The 19,814-nt window shown below is 42.0% G+C and overlaps 1 long non-coding RNA gene and 1 pseudogene across 3 annotated transcripts; one reads left to right on the forward strand and one right to left on the reverse strand.

Annotated features, from left to right (window-relative positions):
* The window catches only part of LOC134618170 (kinesin-like protein KIF1B), a 72,650-nt pseudogene that overhangs the window by 16,021 nt on the left and 36,815 nt on the right, over positions 1-19,814 (reverse strand).
* On the forward strand, positions 8,157-14,790 carry LOC134618153 (uncharacterized). Of its 3 annotated transcripts, XR_010091810.1 has the most exons (10): positions 8,157-8,269; positions 8,533-8,595; positions 10,273-10,398; positions 10,505-10,623; positions 10,790-10,887; positions 11,360-11,468; positions 11,587-11,653; positions 14,149-14,341; positions 14,516-14,634; positions 14,734-14,790. It is a non-coding gene; the product is annotated as an uncharacterized LOC134618153 (long non-coding RNA). The 3 variants fall into 3 exon arrangements; XR_010573360.1 differs by lacking the exons at positions 8,157-8,269; positions 8,533-8,595 and adding an exon at positions 8,642-8,882; XR_010091809.2 differs by lacking the exons at positions 8,157-8,269; positions 8,533-8,595; positions 10,273-10,398 and adding an exon at positions 8,645-8,882.

Genomic DNA, 19,814 nt, shown 5'->3' on the forward strand with positions numbered 1-19,814 from the left:
TTCTCTCTGCAGGTATGGCAGGTCTGTCTGGGACCGTCACCACAGCCGTGGGCTCTGTTGGAGGAGCTATTGGAGGATTTTTGGCTGCTCTCATTTGAGACCAGGAAATTATGATAATCAGAAAGAAAATATAATAATAAATGATATATTTACTGCTGCCAATTGGAAAGAGTTGCAATGGTATCAGTGTCGTACTTCAGTAGAGCTTGACTGAAATTTGATTGCCGGTAATGCTGTGGTGTTTTGTTATAAAACATGAACACTATCAATTTATGCAACTTTGAATGAAGCCATAACAAAATAATGAAAAGCATTTTTATTGTTATGTTTAGATTTTATTATTATACTTATGTATCTGTTAAACCTTGCTGGCTATAAAAATCAGCCCATTTCACAGCAGACGCAGAGCAGTCATTTGAGTTCCTGTGCATGAATTGTCTTTGACAAAAACCAGCTGAGCTATGGCCCAGTTAGATGTTAATGTGTGTTCTTATGTTGTGTTATAGTGACAGCTGTGTGTACTGCTGCAGGAGCAAGTAAGCAGTTTATTTATCTTTAACTAATTTGAATTAAAGCACGATCCATGTCTGATACATGTCTTGTCTTCCTGCAGTAGGTGCTGTAGTCGCTGCTCCTGCTCTTCTGGGAGCTGCAGGTTTCACCTCAGCTGGAATAGCTGCAGGCTCCTACGCTGCAGGCATGATGTCGTCTGCTGCAGCTGCTAATGGAGGAGGAGTTGCAGCCGGAAGTGTGGTGGCTGTTTTGCAGTCAGCAAGTAAATAAATAATTAGACGTTTTATTAGGATTTTAACTTGCAACAACATGCAAAAAGAAAAAGTTCATGAAAATATCACAATTTTAGATTAGATAATGACACTGTTGTATTATTATGATAATAAATATAACAATGACATCGTCAGTGATATCATTAATGATAACGATAACTAATCATGATGATAAAGATACAGTACACTGTGATCTCAGCAGGACTGAAGTGATATTTACTTATTAGGCACAAAGCATAAGTATTTCTCAGCTTCTTTGTGTAATGGTGCTGCAGGTGCAGCTGGTCTGTCAGCTACTGCTGCAGCAGCAGTGGGATGGTTGGCGAGTTTCACCAGCTGAAAATGATGAACAATTTATATATTTGCTTTATGCAGAAACTGGAAGTCTTGTTATTCTGCTCAAGCTTGGGTGAGTATAAAAGGCTTGTCACAGCAGACACAAGAGCAGAAGGTGAGATGAGTTATAAAAAACAACCAACGTTTGAGAAGCCCTGGACAGGAGATCCTATGAAATGGCAGCACTGGAGATCATGACAAGACACAGTTTCAGGAAAGTTTATTATACTGCATTTAATCCCAGTCATTTTCAGAGAGAGATTAAAGGTTGAAGACTGATTTATAACAAGTCCCCACACAAACATAGATAAAGCACTAAAAGTACCTTACTGACGAGCAAGAAGTGCAATAAATAATTGAGAAGTGATACATGCTGTATGGGCGTCGCACATATGACGAGTTAGGAGTGAGAACGTGTTGATTTATAGGGAAGCAGGAGACTGTTGTTATAGAGTGGATTGGGGATTTCTATTCTTTCTTTCTATTTTTCTGCTTGTGCTATAGTAAAAGGAGATCTAAAGTGGCAGGATACCTTGAATTGGAAAGATACAGTTAAAGCGGAGAAATGAAGGAGCAAATTATGGATGTCAAGAATACTCTTCAGGAGGAGCTGATGGAATTTGTTTGACCAGCACCAATGCCACAGACATGTCCAGCTCCCAGCTCTTTAGTTCCTGTCAGTATAGGAGATGTGCTGAAGTGTCTGAGCCACCCCCAGAGACAAAACAAATTTCACGGCCGGTGGAACGGCCACGGCATAAGTGGGATGAACAAGGGCGACCCATCTGTAGTAAGTGTGGAGCCAGTGGACACATGGCAAAAGAGTGTCGGGGAATTCCATCCAAGATGGCTTTAAACGATTAATAAATACCCTCGTTATGCGGTGGCACCTCCCCCCAGTCAGAAAGCAGAAAAAAAGAATTTTTCTTACAATGGTAAATTGTTTAACTTCTCTAATGCTCCCGGTGTTACCAGATTTTAATTTTCACGTGCCAGTGAGACAGTTTGTGTGGAGTGTAATATGGATGATGATCTTGCCGTCAGTGCCACCATTAACTCTTGTATGCCATATGTAACCAACTTTAGAGATGTAAAGGTGAATTACAGCACAATAACTACTGACCAGAATCAGAAGACACCAAATTCGTGAGGAGCCAAAGTATTGAGCAGCAATAGACCCTGTGCACGAGAAAATGCTAACTTCCTGTTTTAAGACCGGATGTAGGGTTGTACATTTCCGGTAGCTTTATTTTGCAGTCAATTGCTACTGCGAAGGTGGACTCAAAAATCATGTCCAAAATACGAAAACGGAAAGATTACGTTAAGTTACAAAGAGCAGAGGGTGGGAACACTCGCCATTGAGGTGTCATAAAAAATATCAAATGATCAATTTTGATGTTTGAAGAGCGTAGATCGATTGTTTGTTTACATCACTCAGCACAAGCAGAAGTGCATTACTGCATGCAGAAGACACATCGTGCACACCAGGGTTTTAATAGTTTTGCAATTTTCATTAGTTTTTATTTTTATTTAGTTTTGACCTCAGATTTTCAATTTTATATTCGTTTTAATTAGTTTTTACCAATTGTTTGCTAGTTTAGTTTAGTTTTAATTTTTTTTGAAAATCCTTAGTTTCAGTTTAGTTTTGATTAGTTTCAGTTATAGTTTTAGTTGTGTTTGCATTAATTAAGTGTAACAAAATCCCAGTTTCATCATATCAGTCAAGTGTAACTGAGATTGGTTATCATGCAATTTATATATATTTTTTGAGGCAATAAAGTGAAATAAACATTGTTCTTTGCAAATCATCACCAAATTAAGTAAGCTAAGATTAACTTTACTTTGGCTTGCCCATTTTTCTACTTCATTTGCAGAGGCACTGAAGAAGAATTATTTAACATCAAAAGTCAACTTGCAAGAAGCAGAGAAGGCTCTGTCCAAGTGGTTCACTGGAGCTAAAGACAGAGAAGGACCGAGGGCTGCAAGGGTACAAAATAGACTTACGGCTCTGTAAAAAAACAAAAAAAGAAACCCTGCTGATTCAAGATAAGCTTTTGAGTTTTCCATCTGACTTTTTCTCACTGTTGCAACAGTTCCGAATATCTAAGGAATTTTGATGTAGTTTGACATTTCTAGTTTTTTAAAAGTTTACGCACTTTGGAATACAGTTACGTAAAATCACAGTTGTTGGACAAAATAAATGTGAAAAATGTTGTTTTGTGTACCCTCGTGATTTTTGAAATGGTTTTATTTACAAACTAGTTTTTGTTTGCGGTCAGCTTTAATATATTTGGTGTCTTTGTGTCACAGAACCCGTATTAGCCGGTATCTGTCACTCTTATTAGCACTCACTTAAATTGCTTGCCTTGAAATTGAGCTGCTGGGGATCTTTGACAGTGGATGGTGACATCAGGCGGAGAGCGGCAGATCTTTACTCAGAGCTTTATCGTTCTGAGTACTTGGAGGATGAAGAGACTTTTAATGCCTTCTGCAGCGGTCCCCCCAGAATTTCTGAGGATTTCACCAAGGAGCTGGGGGAGCCTCTAACAATGACTGAAATTAATACTGCCTTACAAAGTATGCAAGGAGGGAAGGCCCCTGGCATAAATGGACTTCCAGTCGAATTTTATAAAGCTTTTTGGTCTGACCTTGGTATTGATGTCATGGAGGTTTTTGAAGAGAGCTTTGCTACAGGATCTTTACCTCAGAGCTGTAGGAGAGCGGTTCTAACACTGTTACCCAAAACGGTGATCTTCAAGATATTAAGGACTGAAGGCCTGTCTCTTTATTATGCACTGATTATAAAATGCTGCAAAAGTGCTGGCAAACAGACTGAAGAAGGTGATGGATCAAGTTGTCCATCAAACACAAACCTACTGCGTGCCAGGCAGGTCTATTGTCTGATTTCACTGCTGGGGAATAAGCTCACGGAAATGCAGGTGGACGCCCCACTGGTAGGTTGGATTACGGACTATTTAACAAGTCGACCACAGCATGTCCGCCTGAAGAGCTGCCGCTCAGATAACATTCTGAGCAGCACAGGGGCGCCGCAGGGGACGGTCCTATCACCCCTCCTCTTCACCCTCTACACATCTGACTTCAGGTACAAGTCTCAGTCATGCCATCTGCAGAAATTCTCAGATGACTCTGCCATCGTGGGCTGTATCAGGGATGGACAGGAGGAGGAGTACAGGAGTGTGGTGGACAGCTTTGTCGAGTGGTGTGAGCTAAACCACCTACAACTTAACATCACAAAGACAAAGGAACTGATTATGGACTTTAGGAAGCAGGCTCCTCCTCCTACCCCTGTCACCATCAGAGGGGCTGACGTGGAGATCGTTGAGGACTACCGGTACCTGGGGGTACACTTGGACTGTAAACTGGACTGGACCAAGAACACCAATGCTATCTACAAAAAAGGGCAGAGTCGGCTTTTCCTACTGAGGCGGCTCAGGTCCTTCAATGTTGGTAGGAAAATGCTGACCATGTTCTATCACTCGGTGTTGGAGAGCGTCGTGTTCTTTGCAGCTGTGTGCTGGGGAAGTGGGGTGAAGACAGCTGATGCCAACAGGCTGAACAAACTGATTAGAAAGGCTGGTTCTGTCCTGGGTGTCAGACTTGAGAACCTGGAGGAGGTGTCTGAGAGGAGAATGCTAAAAAAGCTTCTTTCTATCATGGACAACCCCTCCCACCCCGTGCACGCCCCCATGATGGACCATCGGAGCAAACGCAGCAAAAGACTCATTGCCCCGAAATGCAGAACTGACCGCCACAGGAAATCCTTTGTACCGGTGGCAATAAGACTGTTTAACTCTTCCTCACTCTGTAGGTGATTCTCCTGAGACTATTACCTATGTTATTCTGTTCCCTCCAGACCGTGCAATATTACCCAAGAGTACTTATTGAATATTTGTTTTCATCGCCCCATCATATGCTGCTACTCGAATTTTATTGCACAATACTTTGTCACTTTCTAGAACCGCCTGCACTGATAGTTTAGTTATTTATTCACCAGGATATAGTTATGCATATTACTTTGTTAGAGTTATCCGATTATTTGTCTTGCACTATCCTACTGTATATTACTGTACACTATTCTTATTGTATATATTGTATATCTTATATCTATTTCATCTGTTCCTCGGTCTCTCCTGCTGCTTTGAGCATGTACATGACAAAAGAATTTCCCTCGGGATAAATAAAGTTGTTCTTATTCTTATAATGTGTCACTAGTCAGAGCTATTTTGGAGGTCTCCAGTTCATTGGGATGTGATATTGGTCTGATTTCTCTGGACCAAGAAAAGGCTTTTGACAGAGTTGAGCACCGTTACCTCTGGAGTGTGTTGCAAAGGTTTGTTCTCGGCACTGACTTAATTACCAAGATTATGGTGTTGTACAAAGACATTGAAAGTGTACTGAAAATAAACTGTTGTTTGTGTAAACCTTTTAAAGTGACCAGAGGTATCAGGCAAGGTTGTTCGCTGTCTGGTATGTCATATGCTCTGTCTATTGAACCAGTGTTAAATGATGTTAGGTGTTCTATTGCTGGGATGAGTTCAGCAGGTTTGAACATGTCTTTTAACCTATCTGCATATGCTGGTGATATTATTGCTTTTGTTAGAAGTCAAAAAGATGTCAATAAGTTAGGAATGATTGTTGAAAACTTCTGCAGATTTTCAGCTGCACGAGTAAACTGGGCTAATAATGAGGCTCTTGCAGTAGGATATTGTCGTGCTGGACTCCCGCAACTTCCAGGTGTTTTGAAGTGGAAAAGTCGTTGTTTGAAATATTTGGGTGTGTACTTGGGAGATGAAGATACAGTTAACAAGAACTGGGAAGGGGTGTTGGGTACAGTTGAGGGGAAATTAGGGAAGTGGAGATGGTTATTACCCCAGATGTCATATAGGAGGAGGGCGCTGATTATAAACAGCTTAGTTGCTTCTGTATTGTGGCATCGATTAGCTTGTCTGGAGCCACTGCCTGGCTTATTGTGTAAACATCAATCTTTGTTGATCAATTTTTTGGGGGGGATAACCGACACTGGTTACCCCAGGCTGCACTTTTTTTGCCCAAAGAGGAAGGTGGACAAGGGCTGGTTCGCCTAGAGAGCAGAACTGTGTCTCGTTTGGCTCTTGATGAAGGCGGTCACACTTTTTCCCTCTCCCTTATCTTTCCTGCTTGGCTTTCTCGTGTCTCTGTCTAGTCTTGTCTACTTGTCTCCCTTTACACTGGAAGAGTCTTACAGTCTGTTCTCAAACACCTAAAAGAAGAATTACGGATTTGATCAACTGGTCCCTGAATGCAATTGACGCCCTCTTCTCCACGAGAAGCCTGGGTTCGGGAGAGCCCCCGTGCCCTTTATTCCATACAATTATTATTATTATTCCATACAAACACTTTTGAGCATTAACCATCCGGATGGGAGATGTGCATGAAGAGGGTCACAGCAGATCTCAAAATGTCAGACTGTTACTCAAACTCTTATAGCCTCTGGTGGCCCCCACCTAGCCATAAAACCAACAATCAGAAAAGCAAGGCCATGATTGTCTGCAAACAGTATTCTCTTTATAAATCAGCAGGATGGAATGTCATAAACAGTGTAACTCATTCACAGTAAATCAGCAGTATAATGTAATACAAATCAGTCTAATAAATCTTATAGTTGTCACCTTCTTCTAAGTCAGGAGTATAATGCAAACTAAACTACATAATGATTACACCATCTATAATAAGTATAAGTGTAATGTGGCCTACAGCAGTATCATGATTCAACCATTCTTTGATTAAAAATATAATGTAACATATGACAGTATAATAACCTCACACTCATTAGATGCAGCACGGATGACATCTTGGAGAAGCTTGCGGCTGCTGTGAGTACTGAGACTCTGACAACATCTGACAACATCTGGGAGAGGCTCGCGGCTGTCGTGAACACTGGTGGTGAGAGACCAGTGAAGGACCTTAGACGACTGTAAAATTGACATGCAGTGGTTCGCGCTAAAGAAAGAACACCACCGTTATTTCATGCGGCTACCATATCGGCGCCAGCTGCGGTCTGGAGGCTGGAGCTGAACATAGCAAACAATCTCTCCCCTGATAGCAAACTGTGTTTAGACTGTTAGACTTTTCCAAACGCCTTGGTATGCTGATCTCCAAGGCCGAGTCGGAACGGCGGGTGTGTATGTAGCTGCTGAGGGACAGAGTGCAGATGCAAGTGATTTGTGTCCATTTTGTGAGGAAACAAAGAGTTTGTGAGCAAGTCCTACAATAATAACAGTAAGATTTTGAGAAAGCCCCCCAAAATAGCTAAGTTTTGATGAATAGATTGTGTGTACAGAGCGTAAATTGAGTGAGTTAGAAGCATTTGTTGGGAGGTGAGAGAGCAGATTGAGATGGGCTGTTGAGCAGCTGAGAGAGCTGATTGTGGCAGCGTTTTGCTGAGAAGAGAGAAGAGGAAAGAAAGAGCAAGTGTCATTATTTGAAAGAGAGAAAGATGGCGGGCAGGCCGCCTTTGCGCAAAGAAAAAGGAAAAGAAAAGGGCAAAAGAGTGAGGGGCTCCGGTTCTTTAAGCGCAGCCCAGAAGCCCACTAGCTGCTGAGGGACAGCGTGGATTCGAACCAGCGACCTCAGGTGTCACACACGAGCTAGTAGCCTGGCAGTATACCTCTGCACCACCTGCGCAAGCCGGAAGAATCGGGACATATTTGGTATATTTAAGTTCTATAAACATGCTCCTACGCAGGGGCGATTTTAGCCCATTTCTGGGGGTGCTTCAGCTCCCCCAAAATGAATCAAAGCACCCCCAAAGATTTCTTACTTCTTTTTTTTTTTTTTTGACAATATTTGCTGTTTGTGTGACACACTACTAAAAATATAAAAAGCATACAGTACTTGGTTGAGACGGAACATTTGAACAACAAAAGTATAGAGAACCCCTCCCCCCTCCCAAAATGGTTTGTTCCAGCTCGCCCCCACTCTGGCTCTAGGGTCGTTGCTGCCACAGCGATGGTAGCTGAGACGCAGCGGAGCGGAGGTGGATTGGCTGGATTAAAACAGGACATATTAGCAGCATTTAACCTTCAGTTACTCTTTATGTAGTTAGATAGGAGTCGTGTTTCTTTTTAGCTGAAAAACCTTACACCCAGGTAACCTGCAGTGCTGAAAACGTGTTTTCCAATGATGTTTGCTACCCTACAATCCGTCCTACTCTGTAGTAAATTCTGCGACATTTGACCGTCCTGTTGCTCCCACTGAAATGTATACAGCCTATTTAAAATCTAAAACTTAAAATTGTCCGTAGCCTGCCGTTGTTACCACTGTCCTGTTTGAAATGGATACTAACTAGCTAACTGACTGAATGCCCATTAACCTTATAACTCCTGTTGTGTGTGTGTGTGTTTGTGTACAGAGAGACAGCCAGGTTCATAATGGATATAAGGAAGGCTTTTTCAAAAACAGGAGCCACATTCAGGTAAAAGTGTAAGAACAAATGATCCATCAATAAAGGATAATGTTGGATCAGTGTTTCAATATTTTATATCTTTTATTAGATGTTCATGTGGTTTGGTTATTTGCCTTTTGGTTGAAAGTACACTGAGAGAGGACTTTTCGTTAGTGATCTTAATAATTTTTTTTTTCACATGAATGTAATTTTTTCATCTAATTGAATACAATCTATTTGTGTATGATTGTCAGTCCAAAGAGGGAGAGAGGAAAGAGGGGAACGTGAGGAGAAAGTACAAGGTCAGGAAGAACCAGGTAAGAAAACAGACAGGGAACAGTGACAGGCAAAAGAGAAACTATGAAACTGACGAAGAGAAAAAACCTGATTTTACTCATACAGTCTGGAAGTTGTGTCCTCCCTATATTAAAGCTGCTATCTGCAAAACAAACTGGGTTGAAACATTTTTGACCCTCTTTAACAACATTCCAACATAACATTATCATTGATTGGGGAGATTAAAATGAATGATATATTTTTATGTGGTTCAGCCACAACTCTACTAAAACCTCAGCCAGTAATAGGTAGGCCAACTTTTGGACTGTCCAGTTGTGTGTATGACTGCCGCATACAGACCCCCTTATCAGTGTTTCTCAAACTTTTTACAGTGCACACCACCTGAGAAAAATGTCAAGCTCTCCCAAGTACCACTATGAAAGCATGAAACTCATAAATCTTACAACACAAAATTAGTATTATTAAATTAGTATCTGCAGTAAAGATTTTTTCATACATTGTATACATTCTACCACAGGCAAAGTTGCCTCCATTTTTATAGTACTTGTTGACCACCTCCACCTCCTCTCTCTCTATCTGAACTGTCAGTGGACCTGGTCTGGACCTCCCGAAGTCCACAACCAGTTCCTTGGTCTTTGAAGTGTTGAGTTGCAGGTGGTTTGTGTGACTCCATGTAACAAAGTTTCTCACCAGACTCCTGTACTCCTCTTCCTGGTCATCCTAGATGAGGGGTAGGCAACTCCAGGCCTCGAGTGCCGGTGTCCTGGAGGTTTTAGATGTGTCCATGATCCATCACAGCTGATTTAAAGGGCTAAATGGCTCCTCAGCATTTCTTGAAGTTCTCCAGAGGCCTGGTAATGAACTAATCATTTGATTCAGGTGTGTTAACCCAGGGTGTGATCTAAAACCTGCAGGACACTGGCACTCGAGGCCTGGAGTTGCCTACCCCTGTCCTAGATACACCCCATGATGACTGTGTCGTCCACAAACATCTGAGATTCAGAGTTGTAGCAGACATCAGAGGTGTACAGGGTGGAGAGAAGAGGGGACAGCACAGTTCCCTGTGGTGCTCCTGTGCTGCTGACCACAGTGTCAGACGTGACGTCCTTCAGCTTGACGTACTGTGGTCTGTCAGTGAGGTAGTTGGTTTTTAATAGTATTCATTTATTTCTCCTCTGACTTTGGCCTGGGTCTTGCGGTTCCAGTGAAAGGAAATCTTAACGCTTCAGGTTACCAAGACGTTTTGGACCAGTCTGTGCTTAAAACACTGTGAGAACAGTTTAGGGAGGGTGTTTTTCCCTTCCAACACGACTGTGACCTAATGCACAAACATGGTCCATAAAGACATGATTGAATGTGTCTGGCATAGAAGCAGAGTGGCTTGCTTTGAGCCCTGATCTTAACTCCTAGATCACCATTGTGATGAACCAGAATGAACCCCTCAGTTTCTTGCACCGTCACAATGAGGCTTTTTCCACCGAGCCTCTGAAAAACACTGGCAAAGGAGCTCCTCTGGGCTTTTACCACGTCCAGAATGTGAGTGCACACACACACATCTGCACCTACACACACACTAACTGTGCTTCAACGATTTTATTCCAACTCAGTTTGTCAAACCCTTTATTTTTATCTGTTGGAGCAGATTTCTGTCGAAGTTACAGAGTCTTTTATTGAGAACATCAAGAGCAAGCCCGTCGTGTTTGAAGTGTTCAGCCACTACCAGCAGCACCCGCTGCACCTCCATGGCCAGGACGTGAACAGGTTGGTGGGGGTCAAACAGCAGATCCAGTCATGCAGTGATAATTCATATTTAATGCAGCAGATTTTGTTAGAAATGTGTAAACGATTGTATTCTAATCACATTGGCTAATTTTATATGCATATATAAATAAAAGGTATTTTTATTAAGTCAACATTCCTCCAACAGCATCCAGGAAATACTATCCTATTCCCATCCGTTGCTTAGAAACTGTCCTGAGGAGACAGCTTCAGGATCAATGACATGTCATTCACACCAATGAAGACGTGAGTAGAGCAGTTTTCAAGTGTAATAACATTCCTTTCGATCATATTGAGTATAGACGAATGCAACTGTGAGCTTTAGCGATTAGCCCGTTTCAACAGGACCGTGATCCTGATGTGTGAGACAGCAGGGTGCTGCCACTGGTGTTGTAATCTGTGATTTAGTTCCTCCTAACATTTCAGTTTGCTTCCAGTATCTATCCTCTGTGATTACTGGCTCTATAGACAGATTTAATAGAAGTGTGTGAGCTACTGGCTCAGTATAAAGGGTCAGTAGTGTTTTCACGTCACCTATCCATCCTCCATTCAGTCACCCAAAGCATGTAGTAAATACTCCTCACTTTTATTCATCTTCTCTTCAATTCAGAAAATTTTCAGCTTGATAACATTGAGCTTCTGTGTGTGTGTGTGTGTGTGTGTGTGTGTGTGTGTGTGTGTGTGTGTGTGTGTGTGTGAGTGTGTGTGTGTGTGTCAGTTCCAGCCACCAAGTTGAACACCATCACCAAATCCAACCTGGGTCAGTGTGTCAGCAAGTACGACCTGCTGGTCTGGTTTGAGATCAGCGAGTTGGAGCCCACTGGAGAGTGAGTATCCACCTGGAGTGTTATATTCACGCACAAGCTTTAAAGGAACCATAAAAATGATCTCCATGAAGAATATTATAAGTTGGGATGCTGTGTCTCCTCCTCCCTCCATGCACAGGTGCATCCCAGCCATCGTGGATCACAGTGGAGGCCTGCCCTGCCATGGTACCTACCTGCTGCACCAGGTACAGGATTGGTGCACATGTTGTTTTCTTATTAAAATGGCCTGTATTTGTATAGCACTTTACTAGTCCCTAAGGACCCCAAAGCGCTTTACACATCCAGTTCACATTCACGCACTGGTGATGGCAAGCTACAGCCCCCCTGGGGTGCACTGACAGAGGCGAGGCTGCCGGACACTGGCGCCACCGGGCCCTCTGACCACAACCAGTAGTCAGACAAGGGTGAAGTGTCTTGCCCAAGGATACAACTACCGAGACTGTCCGGGCCGGGGCTCGAACCGGTTTACAAGGCGAACTCCCAACTCTTGAGCCACGATCGCCCGCTTACTCACACAGTGGTAACTGCTTCCTTTGTACACAGTTTAATATCTTCTTTTAAAGCGTAATGTTGCTCTAGCTGTGCTCACTGTGATCCTGAGCTCCTGTTATGTTTGCTGCAGGATCAAGGGTGACCCTCATCCACGAGAAGGGCAGCGAGATATTTTCAGTCTGGAAAGATGAATCTGTCGGGCTTTAGGCTGCTTCTCACTTTAAGCAGTTCATGCTGTAGCTGTAGCTGATGGACCAAAAAATTACATTTCATATTTTAGACATTCAGCTGCTGACTCTGAAGCCAACAGGGCTCTTGAGTGTGGATGATTGTGTTGGTACTGGATGCTGTGATCAAACAGCTGTTCTGATCTGTCTTCATTCATGCCTGTCGATATTAAGCCTCCTAAGCTCCAAACCAGTAAAAGCAATATTTGGAGGCAACACCCTTTTTACTACTTTTCTGTATTTGTTTGTGATTGTGTGACACTGAACCACAGTGCTATGTATATCCTCTGTAACACTCAGACGTTTCCAGATCAATGTTTTCCCCCTCAGCTGTTTCTCACTATAGAGTCTTACCTCAGGAACAATGAGGCCAATGAGGCACCAGCAGAGCATATCTGGCTCTCAGTCTGTGGCTGATAGTGCCCCCTGCTGTTAATAACAGGAACAGTGTAACCTTGTATAGAGCTCATAGTGATGGTCTTAAGATTGCTGCTGCAAGGCAGTCATTTGTATCCATGTGTGCTGTATATATTCTGAGCATATGCAGTTATGTGAGCTCTCAGGTTTTATGTTTTAGGACATAATTAAAAATAAATCAGGTCCTTAGTAGGTCTTAATATGAGGTAAATGCAACCTCAGATGAACAACACATAACACGTTATACCACGTCATTATTTATTTAACAAACACTGAGCCGAAATTCAGATGTTTAAAAAACTAAGTACATCCAAGACTATTTCCATAATTAGTTAAGAGGGTCAGTATTAGCCAAGTGCCAATCAAATGCACTAGATCAGCGGTCCCCAACCCCCGGGCCTCGGACCGGTACCGGTCCGTGAGTCGTTTGGTACCGGGCCGCAAGAGTTGAGGCTCAGGTGTGAAATGTATGGTTTTCAGGGTTTTTATCAGTTTTCAGCGTTATTTTGTTATCGTTTTTATCGTTAACTCGGTTTTCCTGGGTCTTTTCACGTGTGTTATGAATAAATCGTGATGATTATTTGGGCTTTTTTTGCTGCCAAAGAACCTGCAAAGTGTCTAGGTCACTGAGTGAGCCATGAAGTACTCTAGAGTCAAATGAGATCATCGTTGGGTCAGTGACTCCAGAGCGCAGCAGCAAAGCAACAACAGAGTGGTGCTGCAGTGGCTCAAAGTTGAGACTTCAACATGATTGAACGTTAAGAAAGCTGTGAATGAATAAATATCTGCAAACTTCAATGAACCGAGGAAACATTGTAAAGACAAATGGGCCACAAATCCGTCCACACTGCTGTGAAACACTAATAAAAAACGATTACCTCAAGTTTTTGCTGCTAAAGTTGGTTCCATCAGCTGCTGAATCACAGGTACTCACAGGTCACATGTACTTGGTTATAGTCATTTGTGCATTTTGGGTTGTTTTAAATAAATAATGATGTGTTGTAATAATCTAGATCCAGAACCTTAGACTGCTTTTTCACGTGTCTGTAAATGAATTTCTCTCTTATCATTGTCCCGATTGGTGTCGGCTGACACTTGACACTCTGTGGCTCCTGATTTATCTGTTGTCAAGGTCTCACCTCAGTACGATTCCTCACGTTTTGTCATGATTCAAGGATGAATGTGAACACCGCTTCAGTCACTGTGTTCACTTCCTGATATGTCAGAACTCTGCTCACGTCACTCACTTTTTTTTTTAGCAACATGACACACTGCTGTAAACAGACACCCTGTAATGTTAGCACCAAGTAGGACTTCATAAAAAATAATGCTGTTAAACTAACTTTTCCTCTTTCTGTCTATACTCGTATACTCTATACTCGACACTCATGTTCTCTAGTTCAAGCAGAAATGATGTGGATCGATTCAAATTCCTGAACCTGGATGATTTCAGCTGGAAACAAACCAACTCTGCTTCTTCCTCAGAAAAACAAGCACTCTCTTAAAAAAAAATAAAATAAATGAATCAAATCTCTTCTTTTCAGATCTGTTGTGTCCAAGAAGGGTTTTCTAAGCTTCGTGGAGCCTCGCTCTAACTCATAGGTGAAGCATTTTGTGGTTGTTCGCCGGCCCTACGTCTTCATCTACAACAGCGACAAGGACCCCGTGGAGCGAGGCGCCGTCAACCTCTCCACAGCACAGGTGGAATACAGCAAAGACCAGCAGGCCATGCTTAAGGTTTGAGGCAGGATAGAGAAAGGCTCGATGTAACACGTTTGTTTTTAATGAGATTCATTCAAATGGTTTTGGTGCACGTTGGCCAATTTTGGACACATTGAATGATGAAATGGCAAATGGACTGGGATTTATCATTTGAATGAACATGAATATAATGTGATGTTTTCTTTTCAGATGCCCAACACATTTGCAGTGTACACAAAACATCGAGGCATCCTCCTGCAGGCCAACAACGAGAAAGACATGAACGAATGGCTGTACGCTTTTAGTCCTCTGCTAGCAGGAAGGATAAGGTACACACACACGCTCCTCTCACACCACAGTCAAACGTGCAGCTTCTGCACCCTTCAAAAACATTCCCTTCTCCTCACAACATAAAACTCTCCCCGCAGATCTAAGCTGGCGAGGCGGCGCAGCGGCCTGACGAAGAACTGAGCGGGCGGAGCGGTTCAACTGTCGTCCATGTTATACGTAGATCCTCCTCAATCTGTGTACATACGCCGCCTCTAAACCCCCAATAGTGCCAGTGTCAGTTAGTGAGTCAGTAAAATACTCATGCATTTGTGTTAACATTAAAACTGCAGACTAACTAGAGACAAACAAGCGAGGATTGCTTCATATCTCAGCAGTTTAAAAAAACAAACAATGACCAATTGTTCCTGCAGGAGTAGATTTGGGCCCCTTTTTGCTTTTTCATCCCAAGGAATAAAAACGAGGTTACAAGGAGATGAGGAGGAGGAGGACTAGGAGGATGAAAACGAACTAAGGAGAAAACTTGATTTGTACATCGGGTGTGTTCTGGGATCAGTGTGTTAGTTAACCCTCATTTAACACATTCCTCTCTGCTCCTCTAGCTTGCTCTATCTCACTGAGAATCAGAAGCCTTGACATTTACTGCCATTAACTTTACACTCTTGTTGTAAAGACGCAAAGAAAACACAGTGAAAAGGTTAGAAGGACGTAAGGAAAAAAGAATGAAGGTGCAATGTTTCTTTAGTTTTTTTGCTTTGACGGCAGTGGTTAGCCAGCAAAGCTGCTTTTAAATGGCCCGCAGGACAGATTACGATGTAGTCCCATGACTCCCCTCGCTGTCACACCAGCGTCGGCTGAAATCTCTGAAGTGAAGTACTCGTGTTCAGCTGTCTGTTACATATAGATAAAAAATAAAGCTCTGACGTGACCTCGGGTCAGCCAGCCTGACAGTCAGAGAAACAGAAACGTGCTGGATTGTGGATCTCTGAGCTGCACATCAAAGATGCACCTATGCACAGATCAAGTCTCAAAAGTGCAATGTACCTCATATACATGTTGATGCGAAGCGCTGCCAGAGCAAACGTTTCCACTTCATTTGCAGAGGTGTTTTTATTTTGGATTGTGTATTTATTGTTTGCAATGTATATGTATTTGTTTGCAGCTCTTTGCACATATTAATAAAAGGTTGAACTAACTGATCAGATAAAGTCTGTGCGGTTTAGTTGTTCCACTCATATTAAACCAAATGAAAGGAAAAGGAGACCTAACATGTAACCCCTGCACCTCCACTGAGGAGGTGAGTTACATTAGTGCTTCCTCTTTATTAGAAAGTGGTTTGAGTGAATTAGAAGTCTGTTGTTTGTTTGGAGGAGATCTACTCATTAGTCATGCTAGGCATCCATCTGAACTCTATCAAAATAAAGGTGTATTTTAACTCATTTTAATTTTTTAATATCAGAGATATAGGACTATACAAAGTAGCTGGTGACATCTAAAACGACAGCAGACTTATTGTGTCTTTCTTCACCTCATCACTTTTTTCTGTGTTTGTTTTTCTGTTGATGCCTTTCAAACAAAACTAGCCGTGATATTTCCCACCTTCCCCCTCTGAAATTTAATATCAGTTAACCCCAGATGTGTCATGCAGATATCCTAATTCTGTGTATGGTAATCTTGCACCATTGAACTGTTAGTGAATGAGGCAACAATAAAAGTGGGAAACGTGCATTAGCAGATGAAGTGCTGCCTGCTTATTTCCTGCTTTATGTGAGCTTCTGCTGTAGTTTATTATGTGCTTTTAGTCCCAAGAAACCAGCCTTTTACTGTGGCGCACAATAAGATCTTCTGATGTTTGGTGTCATCTTCCTGTGATCTCCTGTGAACAGGTGGATTAATTCACTTCAAGTTTATGTATGTAGAACCAAATCACAGCAGGGGCTGAACACTGTAAAGACTCTAGAATAATTATGGAGGCACAACATTTAAAGCTCCAGTCCTTCTATCCCACATACCTAAAAGTTAGTTATATGATAAATAGCCCCGTGTTTGTTTACTTGATTTGTAAAATGCAAAGTGGTGACTTTTTCTTTTCAACTACGTCCTCGTATGGAGACATGTTTCTTTTTAATGGCATAAAACAAGTCATTGTTTACAAAAATGTACATTTTATTGGGCAGAATGAGGTAAACAGTGAAGAAAAGTATGAGAAAACAGAGCATAGGATCTCCGGAGACTGTGGCAACTAGAATTATTGTATACATGTGTGTGTATTAAGGACTGACACAGACAAAGAACTAATCATACAATGAAGCAATGTCATTTTAAAATGTTTATTTATAAACAGGATAAAACCATTCAAGTATTGAGTCATGAATAAAACAGCACCCTCTGATCTGCTAATTGGGAAACAGAGGATGTCAGTGTGTTTTTCAGTGCTAGTCCAAATTGAGTGAGAGGACTTTACATTTGAATAGATTCGATTACAAGTTATATTTGGCTTTAATTGAATGCAGTTCAGTTTGATTTAAATCAAGCCAATTCACAACATATAAACTTGAAATATATGGTAAGATAAAGGTTGTGCAATAATACAGAGAAAGCCCCAACAATCAAATGATCCCCTATGAGCAAGCACTTGGCAACAGTGGGAAGGAAAAACTCCATTTTCGGCAGAACCAGGCTCAGGGAGGGCGGCCATCTGCCTCCACCGGTTGGGGGTGGGGTAAGAAAATGAAACTAAACTATAGGAAGACAAATAGGAAAGATGTTCATGATATATATGAAACTTTCTGCTAGCCCTGACTAAAATATTGTTTTTGACAGGAAAGTATTGTTTCATTCATCCATTTAGAGACAATCTGAACCATTTAAGGTGAAGGATTAAGCCTCAACCTAACCCGATTTAGTACTTTGACTTGCAAAGTACTTTTCAACTCTAATAATTGCTAAGAGTATATTTCTTATTATCTATTGGTCATCTGACCTGAGAAACTTCAGTTAACATTATAACACAGAAGTGATTGTCTGATCAGAAACTGTTTATTCCACCAGGTGGACAGCAGGAATAAGACAAACCAGATACTAAGAAATAAATTATACAATAAAATATTCTCAATATGCTAAAATTGCCACCGAGACTAGATAAGATTATTCTAAAACTGGTCAAAATACAATTCTCTTCGTGCACAAAAATCCCACCCAGTCCCACAACCCAGGACGAATATTCCTTGTGTGTTCTTGAGCTGGACAGAAATTCCTCTTGCTGAGCGGGGTCCACGCCAGCCTCGTGCCAGGCAGACGAGGAGCCTCCTGTCCCAGTCTCGTCCGTCCACTGGGCCCATCACATCCCAGCCCAGTTAGCATTCTGCACTGGAGTCCGTCGCTCGATACCACCGCGGCTCCCCTCACGTCATCACCTGTAAGTAAAAACAAATAGGAGCCAGAACCATCATCCCGGAAGCTGCCCTGGCTTATAGCCATGGCGACCCTCTCCCAACACGGCTGCACCCACTGAACAACAGTGAGACACTACTCACAAATGCAGGCAGTGCTATACATGTGATTTAACCCTCAGAGCCCCCTGGAGCCATTTTTCATCCACAGCGTTTTTTAATTTCAAGCCATTTTCACTGTGTTTAATAGAATATAGCCAAACTTTCCAAACATTTTTTTTTTTAACTTTAGAATTGCAGTCTGAGTTCATTAGATTAGCTTGAGGTGGCTAAGCTACAAAATTCCATCCACTTTACCCCCTAGAGCCAAAAAACGCCCCATTGAAACCCATTATAAACGCTATTTTTCACTGCCCAATCATTACCATCAAATTAAACATGATCTTTCCAGTTTCACTGAGACTTTGGACTGGGGGCCTTAGAATTGTAATTTTTTTATTTGTCCACCAGGTGGCGCCCTTTTTTCATTTTTGAGCATTCAACAAAGTAAGGCCAAAAATTCAGGTTTGGAGCGCCTCTTTCTGCTTTAAAAAGTGGAAAAAAGGAGTGGTGTTGTGTGTCACTATCAATGATCTTTATATTTTTTTTAAATATAAAGGTCTTTATGCCGAAAAAAAGAAAAAAAGACAAAAACTGACTTTTTTTTTCAAAAGTATTCAAAAGTATTTTCTCTCAGACGGCCACACTCTAATGCAAACAAATAAAATATAAAAGCAAGGACCAAAACCAAATTACATTTTATTTTCCCCTTCAAACTCATATTTTAAACACAGCCAGGGTTGATTGACCCCTGATTGACCTCTGCCCCCGGAAGTAGTCATTGATGTAAGGCTATGGAGCGCATTTGAAAAGACGCACATTTGAGCAGAAAATGGAGCTTCTCTCATCTCAATGAGAGAAGGGTTATGTAATGGATCGTGTAGCGACACATATATCTGTCAATCGATCATGTAGCGACACCATATGTCTGCAAATTGTGAGCGAAGAGGAGACCGATGGAAGCAGCCAGCCGCTGGACGGATGGATAATAGCGGGGCACCGGTCTGACTCGTGTTGTGCGCACATTTGCGCACAGCCTCCGCTGTCGGGGCTGCGAGAAACGCTCATGTTTTCGTTTGAAAATGTGAAAAATAAGTATCGTTACATTATCATTGAGTTTGATTGTTACAACAAAAATGTATATTTTTAAATCTGAAGGCGGGACGTTGACGTCACGACGACTTCCTTCCGGTGTGTCTTGTTTATGTCCTTTCACTAAATTCTCCCTCAACAAATCCTCTAGTTTTATAGTAAACGACAGCAGATCACTTCTAAACGTCGGTGATAAGGTTGCACATGTAATCTTGGACACTTTTAAACCCGACCAGCCTGTCCGCCTGCACGTCTGGCCATGGGGCTAATCCATGCGCACAGGCTCCGGTGAGTAAACAGCGCTAGGCTCTTTGTTTTGATATATTTCAGTGCGTGTTGTATACTTGTATAACTATGCATGTGACAAAAAAAGAAAGAATCTTTCTTGCTATCGTGCTATGTGACCTGCTGTGCCAAATTAAATGTTGGAAAATATTTTCCACGATTTGGGATTATGCGCATCTTCATGACACAAAGACACCACGTGTTTGTGTCATGAAAAACAAAAATGACAAATTAGTATCCTTACATTCAGTTTGAGGGCTACAACAGAATATTATTTGTTTTCATGTGGTATCGGATGTGTTGTGCTGGGGACACCGACACTATCCCACCGCTGCAGCTACTGGCACCGGGGA

The sequence above is a fragment of the Pelmatolapia mariae genome, linkage group LG20 (assembly GCF_036321145.2).
Source record: "Pelmatolapia mariae isolate MD_Pm_ZW linkage group LG20, Pm_UMD_F_2, whole genome shotgun sequence".
NCBI classification, from domain to species: domain Eukaryota; kingdom Metazoa; phylum Chordata; class Actinopteri; order Cichliformes; family Cichlidae; genus Pelmatolapia; species Pelmatolapia mariae.